This window comes from Gorilla gorilla, chromosome 16, assembly GCF_029281585.2.
Source record: "Gorilla gorilla gorilla isolate KB3781 chromosome 16, NHGRI_mGorGor1-v2.1_pri, whole genome shotgun sequence".
Lineage (NCBI taxonomy): Eukaryota > Metazoa > Chordata > Mammalia > Primates > Hominidae > Gorilla > Gorilla gorilla.
In genome coordinates this window covers 70,302,878-70,326,570 of record NC_073240.2, presented here as the reverse complement: position 1 = coordinate 70,326,570, position 23,693 = coordinate 70,302,878, and the positions used below count along the sequence as shown (strand labels likewise).

The 23,693-nt window shown below is 48.0% G+C and overlaps 1 long non-coding RNA gene across 1 annotated transcript in view; it reads right to left on the bottom strand.

The window, feature by feature from the left end:
* Positions 1-21,292, bottom strand: part of LOC101151643 (uncharacterized) — a 106,484-nt gene extending 85,192 nt beyond the window's left edge. Inside the window, exons 1-2 of the long non-coding RNA XR_008671769.2 lie at positions 20,761-21,292; positions 17,252-17,473 (exon numbers count right to left, since the gene is read on the bottom strand). This is a non-coding gene — a long non-coding RNA (uncharacterized lncRNA). The remainder of the gene's footprint in view (positions 1-17,251; positions 17,474-20,760) is intronic.
* Positions 21,293-23,693: the final 2,401 nt, after the last annotated feature.

Sequence of the window (23,693 nt, the reverse complement as noted above, 5' to 3'; positions counted from 1 at the left end):
AGAAATCAGGACAGACAGTACCAAGTGCTGATGAGGATGTGGAGCAACTGGAATGCTCGTATACTGCTAGTGGAAATGCAAAGTGGTATAGCCACTCTGGAAAACAGTTCAGCAATTTCTTATAAAATGAAACACATATTCAACCTATGGCTCAGTCATTGCTCTCCCTGGTTTTACCCTAGAGAAATGAAAACTTATGTTCACACAAAAATCTGTACATGGCAGTTTCTAGGAGCTTTATTCATAATAGCCAAAACTGGAAAAAAGCCAAAAATAGCTCAGGTGTCCAACAACAGGTGAATGGATGAACAAATTCTGGTCTATCCATACAATGGATTACTCCTCAGCATGACAAAGGCACAAACAACCGATCTACCCAACAACATAGTTGAGTCTCACAGACATCACGCCGAGTGCAAGAGCCAGACACGAAATAATCTGTCTGTATAGTTCCATCATCCAACACTCCAGCTATCCCAACCAAAAGCAGGTGGAAGGCAGGTACAAAGGGACATGAGAGAACTTCAATCAAAGAGAAGATTGAAATGTTCTATCCTTTGATTGTGGCATATTATGCCCTGGTTACAGATGCACACACTGAGGCCTATGGTCACATAGCCAGTTACACGGTGACCTACCCTGCCTGGGCAAAGCGGGCAAGCCCAGGTCCTCTGATCTGGAAGCCCAATTCTTTCCCTTCCCTCTTCTCCATACATCCTCCTCCATGCAGAGGGGACATGAGCTGGGAGACCCTTCACTGAACCCCAGTGGCCCAGAGCCTAGCACTGGGCTGGCAGAGCCGAAGAGAGAGTTAGAGGGAGCTCTGAGAACTTGTGAGCTTGTAATTGTGGGGCTGTGGCTAGGCGCCACTGTAAGGAAGCGCTTCTTCCTGGGCAGGGCACACCCAGTGGTGTGAGGGAGTGGACTGGGAGGTAGCCCTGGCTTTACCCAGAAAGATCCTGTTTCCCCTGGCACTTTTTCCAGCATGGTCTGCCGGGAGAGATTAAGATCACAAAGAGCAACACGATGCTGCTGGAGAAGGAGATTAGTGGATTCTGGGGTGCTTGTCTCCCTGAGAAAGGCGGTTTGTTTGAGATCTGACTCCAATCCCAGGATGAAGCTATGCCAGGTCCCACTGGAGCTGACATGAAGAGAGAGAAGGCCCCTGAGGCAGGGAGCCTCTGGCCAAACCTAACAGGATAGAGCTTCCAGAATCCTGAGGGAACCATGGAGGAGGCTCTGGGGTCCCATGGGAGCCGTAGCTCCAGCACCTCCTGCTGATGGTGAACTCTGCTACAGTGTTGACTGAGAACACAGGTGGCCTTGGTCCTGCAGAGCTGGTCCAGAATGGAAAGAACCTGACTGGTTTGCTCCAGAGTGCGATGGCCTGGACCCACAGGGGTTGGGGGAAGTTCGTCACTCAAAAGGGAGGGGAAGGAATAGCCAGTTGACATGGAGGCTGGCAGAACTTTTTCAAAGTAAAATGTAAAACGTGAAAGGTTTTCAATGTTATTGCTGTTTGGAGCACAATGAGACACCTGCTGGTGACCCAAGAATCTTCTGTCGCTTTTCTACTACCTGCAGTGGCTTTAGAATGGGAAGATTAAGGAGAAAGTTCCAGGCCCTATGATTGGGCCAACTGCAGGGAAGAGATAAAGAAACAGCTGAAATTCACAGTGAAAGGAAAATCAGATGCCACTGAGGCAGCAGTCTGAAGCCAACGTGGATGGGGACAGTTTGCAGGAATTTGCATCTTACAGGGCCTTGGGTTCCCTCGGGCATGAAATGAGGACTTCAGTCATGCTCTTTCAGATTTTCAGGGGCTGGGGTCACTGGCTGCCATCTGAGATACATCTTCACAGGGGATGGGAGCAGATGGAAAAGCGAACACGGTGCATCTTCTACTCTCAAAGAGCATCCAGTGTAGTTCAGCAGGTGAGCCAGGCTCCCAGCAAGCTTAGGAGAGTAGAAAGGGGCACAGCGGAAGGAACCGAGAGAATGATGGAAGGAGATGGAGGGAGAGGGAGAGAAAAAAGAGTGGGAAGAGGGACCAAATAACACTCTTGCTATCAGAATCAAAAGCAGATGGAGGGTGGGTAAAACAGGACACAGAGAACTTTCTGGGGAGATTGAAATCTTCTGTCTTTTGATTGTGATATATTATACCTTTCCCTTTGCACTGCACACAGGGCAAGAGACACATTGCACATGTTCTGGAATTTGGACTCCCACCAACGGCTAATCTGCTCCTAGTTTCATCTCCCCCAGCCACTTGTACCAATGCCCTCTTGACACCACTGCAGATCCCCTTGACCTTCTTTCTTATCCCTGTCAGCCCTGAAGCTACCAGCTCCACGCAGCTTTGCTTGTTTTGTGAAGGTGCAAGCTGTTCCAGTCTCACCTCTGACTCCTCCCTGCCCTCTTTCATCTGCCCCAGGCTTTCCTGCCTGAGTGGCCCCGAACCCACCTGGTGCTCACCCAAATGCAGTGTAGCATAAACACTTCATGGGTTACCCGGATCAAAGGGGGGATGAATAAATGGCATCCCTTCTTTCCCAGGCAGGCAGTCCTGGGACTCATTTTCAGGAGGCTTCTTATAAGGCCCCGCCACATTGAGCAGAAGCAAGTCCGTCATGCCTCCTTGGACCAGTTGCCCCCTTCCCAGCTTCCTAGGAATGTACTCAAAGAACTCATCCTGCAAAAGCCTCTGATTTGGGCCCTGCTCGGGGGAAACCAGGCTAGGATACCCTCATCGGGATGTATCTGCAATGCCATCTGGGAAGAAGCACCTTGGGACTGTGGGGTTGGCTTTCTTGGAAGCCAGGAGTGCCCCGAACTCCCCATCTCAGCAGCAGGTGCGTGGGCTTTGCAGACCACCGGGCCCCACCTCCCAGCCTCTCTGCTTGGCTCCCACATCCTGACTTGACTGTGTTGAAAGGCCCAGTCTGGTCCCTAGACTGAGTTCTATAAATAGCCAGTGGGTGTGTTTACCAAGAGTGCACTAACCTTCCACTAGCAGGGACAACACAATACATTAGTTACTTGATGTTTGGAGGTTGCTTTGCTCAAGGCAAAGTGACTGATCCACCAAACCTGTCTGGTGGCCTGTATTCCAATTTGCCAGCCTGAGATCCTGGTGTAAAGCCCAGAGCTGCTGCCCATCTGGATGCTAGGTGCCTGGGTTCCCAGCTCAGTTCTACCATGGGCACTGTATGACCCTGGAGAAATCTCCAGGCCTCTTTGTCCTTTCCCTATGAGACATTCTCCAAAGTCCTTCAAGCTGCAACAGGACTAGAGAATCATACTACCTCCTGTGCTCGGAGAAACAAAGCTCAGGTCTACCCTCAGAACTCCACCCCAGGTAACATTCTCCCTGCACAACCACTCCTTAACAGAACATATGTATCTTCACTCCAGGGCTTGTTGGCTGGTATTTACATGGGGAAAAATGTGTGTATATGTCTCCAAAATTCAATATAACTTTTTTTAAAGGAATAATGTACAGGAAGAGAATTAAGGTTCATTCTAAATACAATTAGTAGACTGTCTGAAAGAAGGTATGTTTTGAAAAACATGAAAGTGGTGGCTAGGCATGGTGGCTTGTGCTTGTAATTCTAGCACTTTGGGAGGTCAAGGTGGGCAGATCACTTTGGGCCAGGAGTTTGGGACCAGCCTGGCCAAAATGGCGAAATTCTGTCTCTACTAAAAATACAAAAATAAGCTGGGCATGATGACACACACCTGTGATCCCAGCTACTCAGGAGGCTAAGGCATGAGAATCACTTGAACCCGGGAGGCAGAAGTTGCAGTGAGCTGAGACTGAGCCACTGCACTCCAGCCTGGGTGACAGAACAAGACTCCATCTCAAAAAAAAAAAAAAAAAAAAAAAAAAAAAGGAAAGAGAGAGAGAAAGAAAGAAAGAGAAAGAAAGAAAGAAGGAAAGAAAGAAGGAAAGAAAGAAAGAAAGAAAAGAAAAAAAGAAAGAAAGAAAAACATGACGGTGACAATGAAGTGGGTGGTGCCGCTTGGCTGTTGCTGGTACTAAGAGAGGCCAGGTTCCTGTTTACAGAGCAACTGCTTGTTAATGTCTATATTAATTATGTGGTGACCAAGAAGCAAAGCTTTAAGCACCTTACAACCTAGTATGACTGTTTGTTACAAATATAAGCATTTTACTGTATTTTAGTTAGAATTTAGGAAATTGGTTAAGGGGCTGGGTTAACCAGTAACAATATAACTTTTTTCCCTTTAAGAATAATGGAAAGACTATAAACAAAAAGAGATGAAAGGAAAGGAAATATATTCCCAGAAGCATTTTCACACAGAACATCTCATTTTGGGGGACAGACTACTGACATTGAACAGGAGATGTCATGCAGTCTTCCCAACTGACAGGGCAGCTATATTCTTGGAAAATTTGGTATACTTTAAAGCCTTGCAAATATGCTTGATGTTTATTATGTAAAGCAAAGTTGAGTTTTCAGATTAGATAATCATCTAATCTACATCAGTGTCCTGAGAGACATTCGAAAGTCACGTGGAATGCAAGACAGTCCCTTATTGTGAGATGACCCACGCATTGCAGAGTGTCTTGTACCCTTGGTTTCTCACAGGCCACCCAATCATGCCAGCAGTGGCCTTTTAACATTGTGACCACCAGAAATACCCTACACACACATTTTTAAAGGGCCTCCCGGGGCGTTCCCATCTGCATGGAAAATTTGCCCTAAAGAAGAGTCACCACATACACTAGGGTAGCTGTGGGTTGGGTGTGGGAATGGGGCATTTATCATTTATTGAAGGTTTCAAGAACTTCCCCATTCTTTCCATGAGCTTTGTTAGTTTTTTCTTTTGTGAGACATGGGTGCAGTTTGAGACAAGGTCTCACTCTGTCACCCAGGCTGGAGTGCAGGGGCATGACTTACTGCAGCCTCAACCTCCCAGGCTCAAACAATCCTCTCACCTCAGTCTTCTGAGTAGCTGGCACACACCACCACACCCAGATATTTTTTTTTAATTTTTAGCAGAGACAAGGTCTTGCTATGTTGCCTAGGCTGGTCTTGAATTCCTGAACTCAAGCAATCCTCCCACCTCGGCCTCCCAAAGTGTTGAGATTACAGGCGAGAGCCACCACACCCAGCTTCTGTGAGCTTTTGGGAAAAAAAAAAGTGCAATGGCATTCTAATATCATAAAAATTTGCTCTTTAAAGTGTACAATTCAGTGGTTTTTAGTACATTCACATTCATAAAGTTGTACAACCATCACCACTATCTAATTCTAGAACATCTTCATTGCCCTAAAAAGAAACCCTGTACCTGTCAGTTGTCATGCCCCATCCCCCTCTCCTTCAAGCCCCAGCAACCACTAATCTACTTTTGTCTCTATGGATCTGTCTATTCTGGACATCACATAAATGGAATCATACAGTATGTGGCCTTTTGTGTCTCTGGATTTTTCACTTAGCATAATATTTCCAAGGTTCATCTATGTTGTAGCCTGTATAAGTACATCATTCCTTTTTAATGGCTGAATTCACTTATTCAAAACAATGTATGGATATATGCTAATTTATCAATTCATCATTTGATGGATGGTATTTCCTCTTGTTAGCTATTTTGAGTAATGCTGCTATGAATATTCACATAGGAGGTTTTGTGTAGATCTATTTTTGATTCTCTGGAGTATACACCTAGGAGTGAATTGCTGGGTCATATGGTAACTCTGTTTAACTCTTTGAGTAACTGCTAAACTGTTTTTCCAAAGTGGCTGCAGTCCCACCCACTACGCATGAGGGCTCCAATTTCCCCACATCCTCGTCAACACCTATTGTTATCCATCTTTCTAATAATTGCCATCCCAGTGAGTATGAAGTGGTATCTCATTGTGGTTTTGATTTGCATTTCCCTAATGACTAATGACACCAAGCTCTTTTCATGTGCTTGTTGGCTATTTGTATATCTTCTTTGGAGAAATGTCTTTACAAGTCCATTGCCCATTTTTAAATTGGGCATTTGTCTTTTTGTTGTTGAGTTGTAAGAGTTATTCACATATTCTGGATACAAGTTTATTGTCAGATACATAACTTGCAAATATTCTCTTCTATTCTGTGGGATAATCTTTCACTTTCTTGATGGTGTCCTTTGAAGCACAAAAGTTTGTGATTTTGATGACATCCAGTGTCTTCATTCTTCTTCGTTCTGTGTGCCACAGGTTTTTGAACCAGTTGCCCTGGCAGCCACACCTGCCCGAGCAAAGCCAGGCAATGAGGCTGCTGTGACTTGAATGGAGGCAACATCCTTCCAGTTTCAAAGTCTCTTGCTGGGATTTCATAAATAGAGTCTAATTTCTCTGGATAAAAAACTATTCCTGCCCAAGTTCAAATCTCCTCAGAATGGGTAGCTCCATCCCTAACCGTCATTCATGCCTTAGGGAAAACTACTCTCTCAGACCCTTCCTTACAGCAGACTGTGCTGAGTGGTGTGGAGAGAGGATAGGGACCCTGATCCTGGGGACAATGTAATCCAGGAGGGACACAGGAAAGGCATGTTGGACAGTGTGGAAGGCCCATGCCACCTCTTTACTGAGAAAAGTTGTCCAAAAGCTGTCTTGTCCATGGGCCTTAGCTAGAAGCCTATCTGTTCTTTACCTCAAACCACACTTTCACATTTAGCCAGCAAAGGGCCCTGTTAAAATGCACATATGTTTCCTGGATGGGGACGCTCTCGCAGGATGCTGAAGCTGGACTGAGAGGGATCCCAACACTTATCTCTTGCAGCTCCTCTGGATCTAAATGAAGAAATCGAGGCCCAGAGAGGGCAAGGGACTTATTCCAGGCAACACAGGCCTCAGCAAATTCATAGCAGAGCAGGGACCACACTGCCCTCCTCCTCCCCACTGACCTCCAGCAAACCTGTTGGCCCAAATGGGATTCTTAGGCATCTGGAGACAAGCAAGTCTGTCAGGGCGTGGGCAGTTTGCTTGGCAGAAAGAGACTCAGATAGTCCAGTGTCCCCGAAAGTGAGCCCCACTGAAGAACCAAAGCAGGTGTCCACAGCAGCACAGGGGCTCTAGACACTGAAGGGCAGGGGCCTCGCCTCTTTGGGACTACCCTGCAAATCACATGACCCTTAATAGCAACACTGGCTGCCCTTCATTGAGTGCTCATAGATGCCAGACACTATGCTAAGAAATTTACACGCATCATTGCCTTGATCCTCCTGAGAGCCCCATGAAACAGGTGTTAATTTTTGTTCAATGAGGCCACTGAGGCTCCAAGAGGTTAAGTACCTGCCAGGGGTCACATAACTAGAAAGTGCTGAGCGGATTTTCAATTACAAATCCACAAACTCCAAAGCCAGTGCTTGCAATGACCATACTGATCCTGATTTCGGGAGGTCCCTCTAGCTCTCAGCTCTCAGGTTCAAGTTTCCTCAGTGGGTGAGTGGGCTGGGGTGCTGCTGCCTGTCTATTTCAGGCTGAGCTTTGCTCCTAAGCACTCAAAGCCCGGGGTCTGTTTCCCCAGGGAAGCTGCGTCTCTCTGCCGAGGGCATAGCGCCCCCTGCTGCTCACTCCCACGCTCTTCTGCAAGAGCCTTTAATGCTGCAGGGCCACCTGCTACAAGAGACCCTTAGGGGGTCCTCGAATGAGACCCCCACTTTCCCACTAACACCTTTATCCTCTTGAAAGCCCTCTTGGTTTTCAGGCAAAACAGAGAGGAAAATAAATGTTTATTTCTGGCCTTCTAGGTCTATGCCTAGGGGACCCCAAAAAACCCACATCTTTTTATCCTTCCATCACAAAACCGGCAAAGAGGAACTCTGGACTTTGTATCAGATACTAACTGTCAGATACTTCATATCGGGAACAACTCCTGTTCTCCGTGGTACTGCAGACTTGTGCAACTGAGTATCTCATGTGCAAAATGGAGACAAAAGTGCCTACCTTTCTTCTGGGAAGAAAAAATGAGATAGTGTATGTTTAGGGCCCTGCATTTGGTAGGTACTTAATAATCAAGCTCTTCTTCCTGAGCCGCAGTGTTCTCTTCTGCTGAATTTTTTTTTTTTTTTTTTAGATGGAGTCTTGCTCTGTCGCCCAGGCTGGAGTGCAGTGGCACAATCTTGGCTCACTGAAACCTCTGCCTCCCGAGTTCAAATGATTCTTCTGCCTCAGCCTCCCAAGTAGCTGGGACTACAGGCATGTGCCACCATGCCTGGCTAATTTTTTTGCATTTTTAGTAGAGACAGGGTTTCACCATATTGGGCAGGCTGGTCTAGAACTCCTGACCTCAAGTAATCCACGTGCCTCGGCCTCCCAAAGTGCTCAGATTACGGGTATGAGCCACCACGCCTGGCCTGACTTTTATTTATTTATTTTTTAATTTTATTATTATTATTATATATTTTTTTGAGACAGAGCCTCACTCTACCACCCAGGCTGGAGTGCAGTGGTGCGATCTGGACTCACTGCAATCTCTGCCTCCCACATTCAAGCAAGTCTCGTGCTTCGGCCTCCCAAGTAGCTGGGATTATAGGTGCCCGCCAATATGCCCAGCTAATTTTTGTATTTTTAGTACAGATGGGGTTTCACCATGTTGGGCAGGTTGGTCTCAAACACCTGACCTCAAGTGATCCGCCCACCTCGGCCTCCCAAAGTGCTGGGATTATTGGGCACTTGCTTGATGTGGGTACCTGGCCTTCACCTGCATTACTTCACTCATATCACAGTAATATGCAAGATAGAACAGGGAAACTGAGGGCTGGGTGCCCAGAGGAGTCAAACAACTTGCCCAAAGCCACACAGCTGGCCAGATGTGGAGCCAGGATTCCAACCCAGGCAGGCTGGCTCCCGGTGCCAGGCTTGCAACCCTCACAGTGTCTTCTGGCAGCAAGATGGCTAGGACAATGCCTTGTACACTATGGAACGTGCAGAGTCTGTGCAGGGCTGGGGTGACATGCAGGAGGAAGAAATTAGACAAATTAGGAATTAATCATTGAAAAAATGAGGCTACAGTGAGGAGGCTCTTAGGACTTGGGATCATCTCGGCAGACTTCCTGGAGGAGGTTAGGACTGAGCCAAATCTCACTATGTCAAAGGGTCCAACAGTCAGAGTGACTGGCAGAACTGGCTGCCCTCAGGAAAAGTGCCTATCAAAGAAGAGTGACATTTCTCAACCTCACAGGAGCTGAGAGAAAGCAAGACAGGATGAGACTGTCAACAATAATGAACACATTGCTTGGGCAGGTGTCTGTACAGGCCAGGCACAGTATTAAGTGCTCTATAAGAATTATCTCCTGCCGGGCGCAGTGGCTCACACCTGTAATCCCAGCACATTGGGATGCCGAGGCGGGCAGATCACCTGAGGTCAGGACTTTGAGACCAGCCTGACCAACATGGTGAAACCCCGTCTCTTCTAAAAATACAAAAAAAGTAGCCAGGCATGGTGGCACGCACCTGTAATCCCAGCTACTTGGGAGGCTGAGGTGGGAGAATCACTTGAACCTGAGAGGCAGAGGTTGCTGTGAGCCAAGAATGCACCATTGCACTCCAGCCTGGGCAACAAGAGTGAAACTCCATCTCAAAAAAAAAAAAAAAAAAGAATTATCCTTTAATCCCCCAATATCCTTGTAGGGCAGCCACCATTAACATGCCCCCTTTACACTTGAAGAAGCTGGGCTTTGGGGTGACTCCAAAGCCTTTCCTACGTCTCACAGCAACTAGAGAAGGAGCCCGGATTCGAACCCAGAAAGCCCGACTCAGGTCTCTGCTATACACTCAAGCCACGCAGCTACACCTCCTGGGAGAAGAGCCCCTGGCAGGGGTCACGTTTTATGTCACCTCCATGTAGACAGCCCTCCTGGACACTCTCCCTGGTGGCTTTGCCCTGGACTGAGGCAAAACAGGAAGAAGGAGAAAGCCTCTCTTTCTCCCTGTGTCCCTAGCATCCAGAAGGTGCCAAATGGAGGATGCTTGGAGAATGAAGGAACCGGTCCTGCAGGGAAAGATGGATTACCCGTGTATCTGCCGCCCCCTCCTGCCCCAAAGGAGAACTGCAAGGCTCACCTCCCTTTCACCCCACTGGAAAGCGGGTGGAGGCAGGACTTCCCAAGCCCTCTCTGAAGAAGGACCAGGTTGCCACTGGTCTTTTGTTCCTGTTTATAATTTTTTTATTATTAATTGCATACATTTATGGGTCTGATGTGATGTTTGATATATGTACACAATGTGGAATGATAAAGTCAAGCTAATTTTAACAAATCCATCATCTCGCTTACCATTTTTGTGGTAAGAATATTTGAAATTTACACTGTTAGCAATTTTGAAATATACAATACATTATTATTAAGGATAGTCACCATGCTGTGCAATAGACCTCAAAAAAGGTATTCCTTCTGTCTAACTGAAACTTTTACCCTTTGACCAACATCTCTCCCCATTTCCCCACCCAGGGCATCCTCCCACCTAAGCCTCCTGAGTAGCGTGTACCACCACGCCTGGCTATTTTTTGTATTTTTTTGTAGAGATAGGATTCCGCCATGTTGCCCAAGCTGGTCTCATACTCCTGGCTTCAAGCGATCCTCTCCTCTTGGCCTGCCAAAGTGCTAGGATTACAGGCTTGGGCCACTGCACCCTGCCAAAAGTTTCTATGTTTACTCTTACATTCTCAGCAGGTACTTACTGTACCTGTCTCCATATAGACAAGTAACAATATTTTGAGAGCCAATGCAGTCCACGGACTATGCTGTGAGAAGCACGGGTCCAAAGAGGACAAATGACAGGCCAGAGGCCACCCAGCCAGCACGAGGAATCCATTTCCTCATGCGCTACCTCAGCAGACAGCCAGGACTCCTCTGCCGTTCTGAGACTCAGGTCCCACTGCTGACTCAGGGTGCAGCTCTAGATCTGCAGCTGGAACTGAGGGGTAGCTCAGGACAAGGACAGAGCCCCAGGGACAGTGGCTCAAAGTCGGCCCCTGAGCTCAGCCCTCCCCATCTGTGAGAAACAGGCAGAGAGCAGAAGGGCAGATGCTGTCTCAGTCAAGGAGTCAAGACGGCCTCTGGAAATGCAGGCTGGGAGGGAGGGATGGGATCTGAACCTGACATGGGGCTGCGGATGGTGGCACCCTGGGTGGCTTTTTGTTTTGTTTTATTTATAGACAGGGTCTTGCTCTGTCACCCAGGCTAGAGTGCAGTGGTGCAAACACAGCTCACTGCAGTCTTGACCTCCTGGGCACAAGCATTCCTCCTGCCTTGATCTTCCGAATTGCTGGGACTACAGGTGTGTGCCACTGTGCCCAGTCAAGCTCCCTGAGTTTGAGAGCAAAATTGTCTATGATGACTTCCCTAAATTTATATCCTTGTCTTAGGGCTCAAGACAATTCTGGGGCTCTCACGAGGAGTGGGGATTCCTGCTGATATCACATCTTCTCAGGAGGCTGAATCACAACTTCCTTGGGAGACAGTCATTAAAAAACAATCCTCCTTCATACCTGAGCTTTCCTCTCCGTCTCACGCCTAGGTCGGTGCTTCCTGCACTGCCTCCACGGGCCTCCCCACCTCCCTCCCTCAGGCACTTTTCCACTTTTCCAGGAGCTGGAGGGTATTTCTTCAACAAAAACCCACTGTGTCACTCCCTCCTTGAGGCATGAGGATAAAGAACATTCTAGAGAGGCCAGGCATGGTGGCTCACACCTGTAATTTCAGCACTTTGGGAGACTGAGGTGGGCGGATCACTCGACCTCAGGAGTTCGAGACCAGTCTGGTCAACATGGCGAAACTCCATCTCTACTGAAACTACAAAAATTAGCCAGGCATGGGGGCATGAGCCTGTAATCTCAGCTACTTGGGAGGCTGAGGTACCAGAATGACTTGAACTCAGGAGGCAGAGGCAGAGGATGCAGTGAGCCGAGATCACGCCACTGTACTCCAGCCTGGGTGAAAGAATGAGACTTCATCTCAAAAAAAAATAGAACGTTCTAGAAGAATGTCCCATCACTACAGTAGCCACTAGTCCATGTAGCCATTGAGCAGTTGAAGTGTGGCTACTGCCACATGTTGAAATGACAATATTTTGGATATATTGAGTTAAATAAAATACATTATTAAAATTGAGCCAGGTAAGCTAGGCACAGTGGCTCAAGGCTGGGTGCGGTGGCTCACACCTGTAATCCCAGCACTTTGGGAGGCCAAGGTGGGTGGATCACAAGATCAGGAGTTTGAGACCAGCCTGACCAACATGGTGAAACCCTGTCTCTACTAAAAAAAATACAAAAATTAGCCAGGCATGGTTGGTGGCATATGCCTGTAATTCCAGCTACTTAGGAGGCTGAGGCAGGAGAATCGCTTGAACCCAGGAGGTGGAGGTTGCAGTGAGCCGAGGTAGCGCCACTGCACTCCAGCCTGGGCGACAGAGCGAGACTCCATCTCAAAAAAAAAAAAAAAAAAAAAATTGAGCCAGGTGCCTGAAATCCCAGCACTTTGGGAGGCCGAGGTGCGTGGATCACTTGAGGTCAGGAGTTTGAGATCAGCCTGACCAACGTGGTGAAGCCCAGTCTCTATTAAAAACACAAAAAGAAATTAGCTGGGCATGGTGGAGGGCGCCTGTAATCCCAGCTACTCGGGAGGCTGAGGCAGAAGAATCGCTTGAACCCAGGAGGTGGAGGTTGCAGTGGGTCGAGATTGTGCCACTGCTCTCCAGCCTGGGCGACAAGAGTGAGACTCCGTCTCAAAAAAATAATAATAATAAAATAAAAGTTATTTAGCTTGTGTCCTTTTCCATTTTTGAATGTGGCCCTAGGAAGTTTATAATCGCCTAGGCGGCTTGTCCTATTTCTGTTGGGCAGGGCTACTCTGAGCTTGGCCCTCACCCAGTCATCCCTTCAACTGCCACTCTCCTTACACTCAGTTCCATCCACACCACATCCCTGCACTTCTATGGATGTTTATCTAGCTACTCCGTGTTGTTTAAGAGCAGCTTTCTCTACAGCCAAAACATCTCCTCCTCCAGGAAGCCTCCCTAACACCTTCCCACACAAGCCCACCCCTTTGCCCCACCCTTGCCTCCTGACAGCTGCTGCTCCTTACCACAGACCTCCTAAACACAGTATAACCCTTGAAGGGTCTTTATTCCACCAGATAAGAGAATTTTAAGAGTTAGGACTTGATCTAATTAATCTCTGCATCTCTGACATCGAAAGCAGTGTTTGCCTAATAGATAATTCGTGGATACATGCTGAATAATTCAATGAGTGAATGAATTAGTAGACAAATGCGTCCAGTCCATAGAAGGAAAGGAGAATTAAAACAAACTCCTGCACCTGGGAAGGAGCAGACTGTCAGGCAAATCATCAAGACTGGATTCTGGGAACAAAACCAAGCCCAACAGGGGTACTGAGAGCTGGGTGGCAGGTGGCAGGCTAGGCCCACTCACTCGCTTGTCAGCAATTCACTCCATTCTACCAACCTTGTGGCACACTCACTTCAAAACCAGGCCACAGGAAAATCACATGTTGCTACAGGGACCTCCAGGGCACCTAAACCACATCTACCAAATCCAGGACTACCAGGGACACGTAGTGATGCAGTTGGACCATTCTCAAGGCTCCCCACCTGAGAAGTGTTACGCTATCTCCTCCAGGGATTGCAAACTCAAATGGCTAGGCACGAGTGCAGTTGTGGCAGAGTAAAGACTATAGAAGGTGGGGGCAGAGAGGAGTTGAAGAGGTGGCACATGCCCAACCCAAAAGGACAGCAGCAGCGGTGCTGACTGCACCATCAGACACATACCATCCAGATCCTCCAATGTTTAACAAGAAACCAGAAATCCACAACTTGGGTAATGTTTCTAAATTTATTTTTTTCGAGACAGTCTTGCTCTGTCACCCGGACTGGAGTGCAGTGGCGTAACCATGGCTCACTGCAGCCTCAACCTCCTGGGCTCAGGGGATCCTCCTGCCCCAGCCTCCCAAGTAGCTGGGACTACAGGTGTGTACTACCACACCCGGCTAACTTTTTAATTTTTTTGTAGAGATGGGGGTCTCACTTTGTTGCCCAGGCTGGTCTCAAACTCCTGGGCTCAAGCACGCCTCCCATCTTGGCCTCCCAAAGTGCTGAGATTACAGGCATCAGCCACCGTGCCTCACCTGCTTCCCAATTTTTAAAATTCTATACATCATGCTCCTTGGTATTCACCCAAAGGAGTTGAAAAAAAACTTATATCCACACAAAACCTGCACACAGGTGTTTATAGCAGCTTTATTCATAATTGCCAAAACTTAGAAGCAACCAAGATGTTCTTCAGTAAATGAATGGATAAACCATGTCACAACCAGATAGTGGAGTATTATTCAGTGCTAAAAAGAAATGAGCTACCAAGCCATGAAAAGACATGGAGGAACCTTAAATGCACATTACTAAGCGAGAGAAGCCAATCTGAAAAGGCTACAGACTGCACGATTCCAACTAGATGACATTCTGGAAACAGCAAAACTATGGAGACGGTAAAAAGATCAGTGGTTGCCAGGGTTGGGGGAGGGAGGGATGAACAGGTGGAGCACAGGGGACTTTTAGGGGAGTGAGACTGCTCTGTGTGATGCCTCAATGATGGATGCACGTCATTCTACATTTTCCAAATCCACAGAATACACAGCACCAAGAGCAAACTCTCATGTAAACTATGGACTTTGGGAGATGATGATGTATCAATGCAGGTTAATGGACTGTGACAAATGGACAACTCCCTGCAGGTTTTTGATGGTGGGGGAGGCTGTGCATGTTGTAGGGGTAGGTGATATATGGGAAATCTCTGTACCTTCTGCTCAATTTTGCTGTAAACCTAAAACTGTTCTAAAAAATAAGGTTTATTTTAAAAAGAAATAAGTATGTAAAAACCTCTATACCTGCCGGTGGTATACCTGGGGTGGGGGTGAGGGGCAGAAGGGTCCATCCCCCAGGGTCAGGCAATGAGTCTGTAGAGAAAGTAACAATAGTGATAAAACTGAGTAGAAGCCAGTCTGGGCCGGGCACAGTGGCTTACGCCTATAATCCCAGCACTTTGGAAGGCCGAGGTGTGTGGATCACCTGAGGTCAGGAGTTCGAGACCAGCCTGGTCAACATGGTGAAACCCCATCTCTACTAAAAATACAAAAATTACCCGGGCGTGGTGGCGGGAGCCTGTAATCCCAGCTACTTGGGAGGCTGAGGCAGGAGAATTGCTTGAATCTGGGAGGCGGAGGTTGCAGTGAGCTGAGATCGCGCCACTACACTCCAGCCTGGGTGACAGAGCAAGACTGTCTCAAGAAGAAAAAAAGAAGCTAGTCTACTTCTCATCCTGACCATGCACTGGCAATTCTTAATGACATCAGTGATAAAGCACCCTTCCCAGCCCCAGCCCCAGCCCCAGTCCACCATTGATGCAAAGCAAGCAAAACACGTCCAGAGCCCTCCAATTGGCTGCTCCTAAGCCAGCCCGAAACCCAGGGACTAAGGAACTCAAGAAATGCCTGAGTACAGGAATCAGTGAAGAACAAGAGGCTTAAAGTTATGATCCCCTGAAGCTGACTCAGAGATGTCTAGGCAGGCCTGGGGCCCTGGAACAAAGTGTAAGATCCTTTCCTGGAGCAAGGCAGGTCTAAAGTAGGGCCAGCCAGGAGTGATAGCTCAGGGAATCTCAGAGAGCCCTTATCTATCCTGTTGCAAGCATGGGATCCCCCAAGGCTGGGGGCAAGGCTGAGCCTACGGGGTCATCTACAGATCTTACCTGGGGCCAAGAAGGCTGCTGGAGTGGGACCAGGCAGCCTGAGGCTGTGACCTCCTACCCTGGGCAGTTCTGCTCTCCCATGGCTGTGGGGCCCACACACTGTCCCCGCTCTGGGGAGCAAGGCATGCAGGCACCAAACATGGAATCAGGAAAGGAGAGGACTTAGCCAAGCCTACACATCAGGCCACCCTCGCAAAGCCCATTCTTCACTGTTCTCTCAACACCACCTTTTGAAAGCTTCTCTCATGTGAGCTCTGCCACCTCCATCCCTGCTGAGTGGCCAAGTCACCATGCTCCCCACGGAAAGACCCCGGGCCTCTGTCCACTCTTGCCCAGTCTCTGACCCCTTTTGCTGAGTGTTTGATATGTTCCTGGGGTAAGGGCCATCCCATGACTTTCATATTCCACCAAGGACAGTGAGTACCAAACTGACGACCTTCATCCCACTGGACTGGGAGTCAAGAAGCCATACTCTGTTACCACTTACCTATGTGGCCACAGCCACATCACCTGCCCTATGAGCTTCCTCTTCCACAAATGTAAAACCAAGAGGGCTGGATGCTCTCTGAGGTCCCTTCTAAATCTAGCATGCTGAGCTCCTCTGGGTATATCTATTGCCCATCCCCTCAGGTAGGGGATGCCAGCCCCGTGCACAGTCCAGAGGAGACACCATACAGAGCAGAACACAGAGGAAATGGTATTAGCTGTGTATCTCAGGCTGTCCCCGGGGCTGGAGAGACTCAAGAAGGTTTCTGGGCAGGCTGAGCAGAGAGAACACTGCAGAGGGGAGAGATGCCACGGGTCAGCTGGGTGAAGGCATTTGCTGGAACTGAGGGAGCGCTCGAGGGAAGTGAGGAGAGTCCTCTCCCCAAGAGCCTCCCCCACAGCCACTCATCCTGTCCCTCTGCTCTGGGCCCCACCCCCACCTCTAAGTCAAGCAAACCCAACTTGTTGAAAGCAAGCAAACAGCCACGGAGCAAGACGCACACACTTCTCACCCATTCCCAGCCAAGGGGAACGGGCTATAGTTTGTTGACAGAGAGAAAAGTAATCAATTTTTCATTACCCAGTGAAGGCAACAGAACGTCTCAGGATGTCAACAGTTTCCAGGCAACAAAGACAAACCAAATACACAGTCCCCTCACCTGAAAGCTGTTTCCTTTACAAGCATCAGCTTGGATGAGAGGAGGTAATGAGAGAGGCAAAGGCAGGTGAAACCACTTGGCAGCCGCAGCGCATGAGTCAGACGCTGGGGCTCTGTGGTTGTCTGCAGTGACCCCATTAGCAGATCTCATCAGACTACGTACGACTCAAAGCAGAGCCTGCACTGGGGGAGGATTCAGGCACAAGATGTCGGACCAAGACCAGAGAGAGTGGCTAATGTGGCTTATTCATTCATTTATTCAGCAAACATTTTTTAGGGCTCTTAGGCCCTGGGCTCAGGCCTGAGGCCCCAGTCTAGCTGAGGAGATGAGCGTGGAGACAGCGTCCCCTTACCTTAGGGATGAGAAGACTGACAACCACAGAGAGGAAGTGACTGTCCCAAGATCACAGAACCACACAGGGGCACTTGGCAGCTGTGCCGCGGGTCTCCAGCATGCAGCAGGCCTATGCACATGGAAGGAGGCTCAGGAAGCAGCCGGCACAGACATAGTCTCATCGAGAATTAACACAGGGAGCTTTCCAGAGACCTTTAGCAAAAGTGTTCAGATACTGAACCTAAAAAGTAAAAGGAGATCATTAGAATCTCTTATGGTGCCTATATTATTGTTATTTTTAACTCTCAAGGTGATTCTAACCAAAACAGAAAGGATGGCCCTTTCTGGAGCTCCTTCCCCAGCACAATGTCGGGCCTCAGAGCTCCCAGGATGTCTCCTTGTGTTTGCGTTAACGTTTCTCAGTGAATGTCAATGGAGATTCGAGAATAAGTCAACACAGGTCCTCACAATAAATGCCAAGGCTTGTTAGCAGAGTAAACCGTGTGCTTAGCCTGTCTTAAAAGAATCTTTGCTGAGTAAACACAAGAAAGGCTTTACCTGAGAGTCAACAGAGCAAGGAGCTAATGGGCCCCGCCGGGCTGGAAGGTGACTCCACTGGCACCTGCCTCAGGGCCCATCAGGGGCCCTGGGAGGGGAGTCGGGATTGGCCATGTGGGAGCTGGAGCATCCTCAAAAGCCCTTCATGGAAACGTGAGGACACCAGGGGCCAGAGAGGTCAGGGGGCTTGTCGAAGGCCACACAGCTTGTTGAAACAGAACTAAGTCTCTCTTACCCAGCAGCCTCTGCTCACCCAGGGAGCCCAGTCTCTTGGTGAGGAGGCAAAAACCCAGCCCACAGAAAGGAGGCCCTGGGAATCAATCCCATTTGCTCTGAAGTATGAAGAAACTGATGTCTTATCCTTCCCAGGGCAATTTTGGTATTTAAAGAAGACTGCAGGGAAATGAAGCCCTAATGGTGGCATGTTTGAAATGACAGCAGAGGGAAAGTATTTTGGGTCCAAATAGGGCTTCTAGCTTTTTCGGTCTCTGAATGTTCACACTGATTCAATATTATCCTTGGTGACAGTGGATAAAAAACAAGCCTTGTGGTGAAACCCCGTCTCTACTAAAACTACAAAAATTAGCCAGGTGTGGTGGTGCGCGCCTATAGTCCCAGCTACTCGGGAGGCTGAGGCAGGAGAATCGCTTGAACTCAGGAGGCGGAGGTTGTAGTGAGACGAGATCATGCCACTGCACTCCAGCCTGGGTGACAGAGAGACTCCATCTCCAAACAAACAAACAAACAAACAAAAAACAAGCCTGAACTGCTTTCTGTCTTTTCACCACACCCCACGACTTCTTTGATGGCCTGATATGCATGAGGTTCTCATTTTCCCAAGTAAAGAAAAATTATGACCTGAAATCTTGGACCTATAAGCTTGTTAGTCTCAAAACCCAAGTACAACCACTAACTTAATATCTCATTTAACGTGCCACCAGAAAAAAACCTTCCAATATTCAATTTTTCATTTAATTTGTGAATTCCTTTCCTCTTTCTCAAAGGAATTTGAGTATACATCAAAGTACAACTATGCAGTAAAGTCAATAAAAAAGCTGCCAAAATTTTTATTTTAAAAATCAGTACCAAGAAAAGGAGGAGGAGGTAAACACCTTATCCATTTGGGTTAATTTAATTACTGAGATTGGGCACCTGGTCTGGTACTGAATTTCTCAGCAGCTGAAGCAGAGAAGAGAGAGTGTGAAGTCACAGAGCTCTCGTTATCATACAGGAGGATGCAGAGTAATGGCCCAGAGGACACAAACTTTCTCCTGCCCCTAAATTTTACAAGAATTTTTCACATGAGACCTTATTTAGGAGACCATAACAACATAACAGCCTGCTCAAGTTTTCTGGCAAAAGCAGAAATGGTTTTCATGTGGCCTTTTCTTCCAACAACCTTTGAGGAAAACCAAGGGTGCACCAGATTGCACAGTGATTCAGTGACATCTTACTTTGTTTTTAAACAAGAAATGAACTTGAGCATTTGCAGAGGCGAAGTGAAGCGTGCTAAGTAAATTACAAGGGAGGGAAGACCATATTAAAGTGCTCTTGGTTTCCTCTTGGCTGGGTCATGGGAGGGCACACAAACATGCTTTCCTTACTAAGGTGTGGACTGACTCACTCATCCTTCGGCCAAGCAGCCAGGCAGCCCTGACTGTGGAACTCACACCCTAGCCTAGAAGCACTCTAGCGTGAAGGGGTCAACCCCAGCAGCCCTTCCCAGGATTGGCCACTATGGGGCAACACTGAGCCAGCATCTGGTAAACAAAAATTCGTTTTGTCAGCAAAGCCATCCAGCATGTATGAAATTCTACCAACCCAATAATTCCATTAATTCTGAAAATCCAATACTTGACCTTCTCCATAAAGGGTGTAAAAATAAAACAGCCTTTCTAATTGTAGAAACTGTTTCTTTGATTTCCTTTTTATTTTATTTATTTTATTTTTTGAGACAGTCTCTCTCTGTCATCCAGGATAGAGTGCAATGGCGCAACCTCAGTTCATTGCAACCTCCAGCTCCAGGGTTCAAACAATTCTCATGCCTCAGCCTCCTGAGTAGCTGGGACTACAGGCACGCGCCACCACACCCGGCTCATTTTTGTATTTTTAGTAGAGATGGGTTTTTGCCATGTTGGCCAGGCTGGTCTCCAACTCCTGGCCTCAAGTGATCCGCCTTCCTCGGCCTCCCAAAGGAGTAAGTCACCGCGCCCAGCCACTTTTTAACTTTTTAGCCACCAATTCATATGAGATAGCAAAGAAACGCTCAACAGTTTTTGAACAGGAACTATGCTAAGTGTTTTATATGTGCCATCTCACTTAATTCTACAAGAACTCTATGAGGTAGGTGTCAACGTGATCCCCACTATGCATATGATGGAACTGAGGCACAGAGAGGTTAAATAACTCACTCAAAGTCACACAGCCCTATTTAGCGGCAATGGGATTTGAGCCAGCCCAGGTAGTCTGATATCAGAGCATTTAACCCTGTGTCCCAGAAGACTTACATGATCTCATAGCTGGAGGAAGCATCTAGTTCACTTCCTCCTGAAGAAACACTGTCTTCCATATCCCAGCCTCAGCCTAACACCTAGCAAAGTTTTTCCTTATTTTTCTTATTTTGACCTAAAACTGTATCAAAACTGGTCAGAGTTCTTCCTTCCAGAACTACTTGGAAGTTGAGTCTCTCTTCCACATGAAACCCTCTCCAATTTTTAAAAAATCAAAACTCGTGTTTTTAATTTAGAAAAGTAATGCATGTTCATGGTCTTTAAAAATTCAAGCAATATAGAAAGGATAAACTGGAAAGTAAAAATATATCTTCCACCCCATCCAATCCCTGTCCTCAGAAGTAACCACTATAATTACTCTTGAATCCTCCCAGAAGTTTTTTAATACTATAAACATATGCACATTTTTTTATTTTTTTACTCAAATAGGGTCATGTTATGCATACTGGTGGCAACTTACCTTTTTTCATTTAACAAGGTGTCCTGGATGTCTTTCCATAGCGGCATTCCTATACATAGCTACATGAAAACATTAACATTTATTCAACCTGCCTATCATCCATACTTTTTTTTCTAATACAAGCAATACTTCAGTGAAATTGTACATAACATAGGTTCCTACAAATGAAATTCCTGGATAGAGGGTAAGTGCACTTTTGAGAGAGAGGACCAAATTACCCTAAAAAAATTGTAGTAGTTCTGGCCGGGCTCGGTGGCTCACGCCTATAATCCCAGCACTTTGAGAAGCCGAGGCGGGCAGATCACGAGGTCAGGAGATCAAGACCATCCTGGCTAACACGGTGAAACCCTGTTTCTCCTAAAAATACAAAAAATTAGCCGGGCGTTGTGGCGGGCTCCTGTAGTCCCAGCTACTCGGGAGGCTGAGGCAGGAGAATGGCGTGAACCCGGGAGGCGGAGCTTGCAGTGAGTTGAGATCGCGCCGCTCCACTCCAGCCTAGGCGACAGAGCAAGACTCCATCTCAAAAAAAAAAAAAAAAAAAAAAAAAAAACTGTAGTAGTTCAAACTCAAACAGGCTGAAGAAAACATTTAAAAATTAAAAAAAAATTGGAACTTGTAGTGATGGCACAGTGGCTTACCACCTGTAATCCAGCTACTTGGAGACTGGGGCAGGAAGGTTGCTTGAGCCCCAAGGAGGTCGAGGCTGCAGTGAGCCTTGATCACACCACTGCACTCCAGCCTGGGTGACAAAGCAAGACCCTGTCTCAAAAAAAAGTAAATTTAAAAAATTCAAAATCCCCACATTATTAACTGTGGTTTTCAGTCTTTAATAAAATAGTAGAATGAAACATTAAGGGGCTGGGTGTGGTGGCTCTCGCCTGTAATCCTAGCACTTTGGGAGGCCAAGGATGGAGGATCACTTGAGCCTAGGAGTTCAAGACCACCCTGGGCAACATGGTGAAACCCTATCTCTAGAAAAGCCAAAAAAAAAAAAAAAAAAAAAGTAGCCTGGCGTGGTGGCATGTGCCTGTAATCCCGGCTACTCGGGAGGATCGCTTGAGCCCCAGAGTTCAAGGTTGCAGTGAGCAGAGATCATGCCACTGCACTCCATCCTGGGCGACAGTGAGATCCTGTCTCAAAAAAAAAAGAAGAGAAGAAGAAAAAGAAAGAGGAGGAGGAGGGGAAAGGAGGGGTGGGGGAGGAGGGAGAGGAGGAGTAAAGAAGAAAAGAAAGAAGAAAAACGTGATAGGAATTTACACCCAAATCAACCAACAGCCCATTTTCCCAGGTTTGTCAATATGGCTTTTTATCAAACTGTTAACTTTTCCTTCCACGTTTGAAGACAGCTCTTCATTTATATATTCATTTACACATTATTTCAAACCATATTGACTACGCGTCTTCTCCTCAGGCGCTGAGGAGCTGGGTTTGCTCTGATCCGGGAGTTTCCAGCCCTGACTGACTTATCCTCCCGCTCATCAGAAGCTTATGAAAATACAGATTCCCGGTGGCTGCCTCGAGGGGCTGGTTCAGTGGGCCTTGGAGGGGCCCAGCAAGCTGTTTAGTTGTTTGTTTCATTCATTTTTGTTTTTCTTTACCAGCTTCCCATGTGATTTAGCTATTTGATAAGAAGCCAAAGGTAGAGCAAATCTTCCCTCTCCTTTCTCTGGGTAAAATCGCCTTCTGGAAATGAAGGCGCTGGGAACGGCTAGAACCCACTACTGGGAAGTGAAGGAAGAGGGATCTGGTGCTCGAGACCTCTCCTGGTAACGCCGAAATCCACTGCTGCTCCCGAGTCCTCCAAACAACAGCCCGGGCTCAGGATTCCCAACTACAAACGCGCTCCAGCCCATTCCTGCTGGCTAATGAAAGCGTTGGCCTCTCCGGACACACAGGCTTCGAAACAGATCAGCTGCCTTCAACCACTAATCAGCTCCTGACTTAAGACATTCCTCCGGGGGACGGAGGGTCAAGAGCATGCGCAGAAGCCAGCTGTCCCGAAGGCGCCCCCAGCGGTTAACAGGCCTCAGCGAAACTGGAAAGTTCGGCTTGCCTCGGCCACACTCGGCCTCCAGCCCCGCCTCTCGGCCCGCCTTTTCCTCCCGGCGCTGTGTTGGTGGGCGCGCCGCGGGCTCTAAAAGCTCGACTGTCGGCCGGGCGCTGTGGCGCACGCCTGTAATCCCAGCGCTTTGGGAGGGCAAGGTGGGTGGATCAAAGTTCGCGACCAGCCTGACCAACATGGTGAAACTCCGTCTCTACTAAATTAGCCAGGCGTAGTGGCTCATGCCTATAATCCGAGCTACTTGGGAGGCTGAGACAGGAGACTCGCTTGTACCCGGGAGGCGGAGGTTGCAGTGAGCCAAGATTGCGCCATTGCACTCCAGCCTCGGCAACAAGAGCGAAACTCCGTCTCAAAAAAAAAAAAAAAAAAAAGCTCAATCGTGGGCCTGCGACCTTCACGCGCCAGCGCTGGAGAGGTGCCAGGCTCCCTGGGGCCGAGACCGGGGCAGAGGACGACAGTTCGTCTGGCCGCCTAGCCTCGGCCTCTAAGCTTCCTGCATCTTCTTCATCGTGGGTGATGTTGGACGTGACAGAGGAGATGACAGGTCACCCTGAGTGCGGGACTCCGTGTCCAGAAGGAAGTGGGCCTCCAGGTGCCACGCCTTTGCTTCTGCTGTGGCATCTGATGAGTTCCCTGTTCATCTCTCCAGGCATTCCCAGGGCAGTCAGCCCTGATGCCCAGGGGCTAGGCTTGCAAGACCGCGCATTAGGTTCGCAGAGCCGGAGTGCAAGGCCAGACATGGTACCAACAGCATCTCCGCCTTCGTCCTCATCTGGTTCCCGCCTCAAACCTGTACCTGTGCGGAGGAGCCTGGAAGGTGCGTGCTGTGAAAGTAAATGAATGAATGAGGCTCCTGGGGGATGGCGGGCGC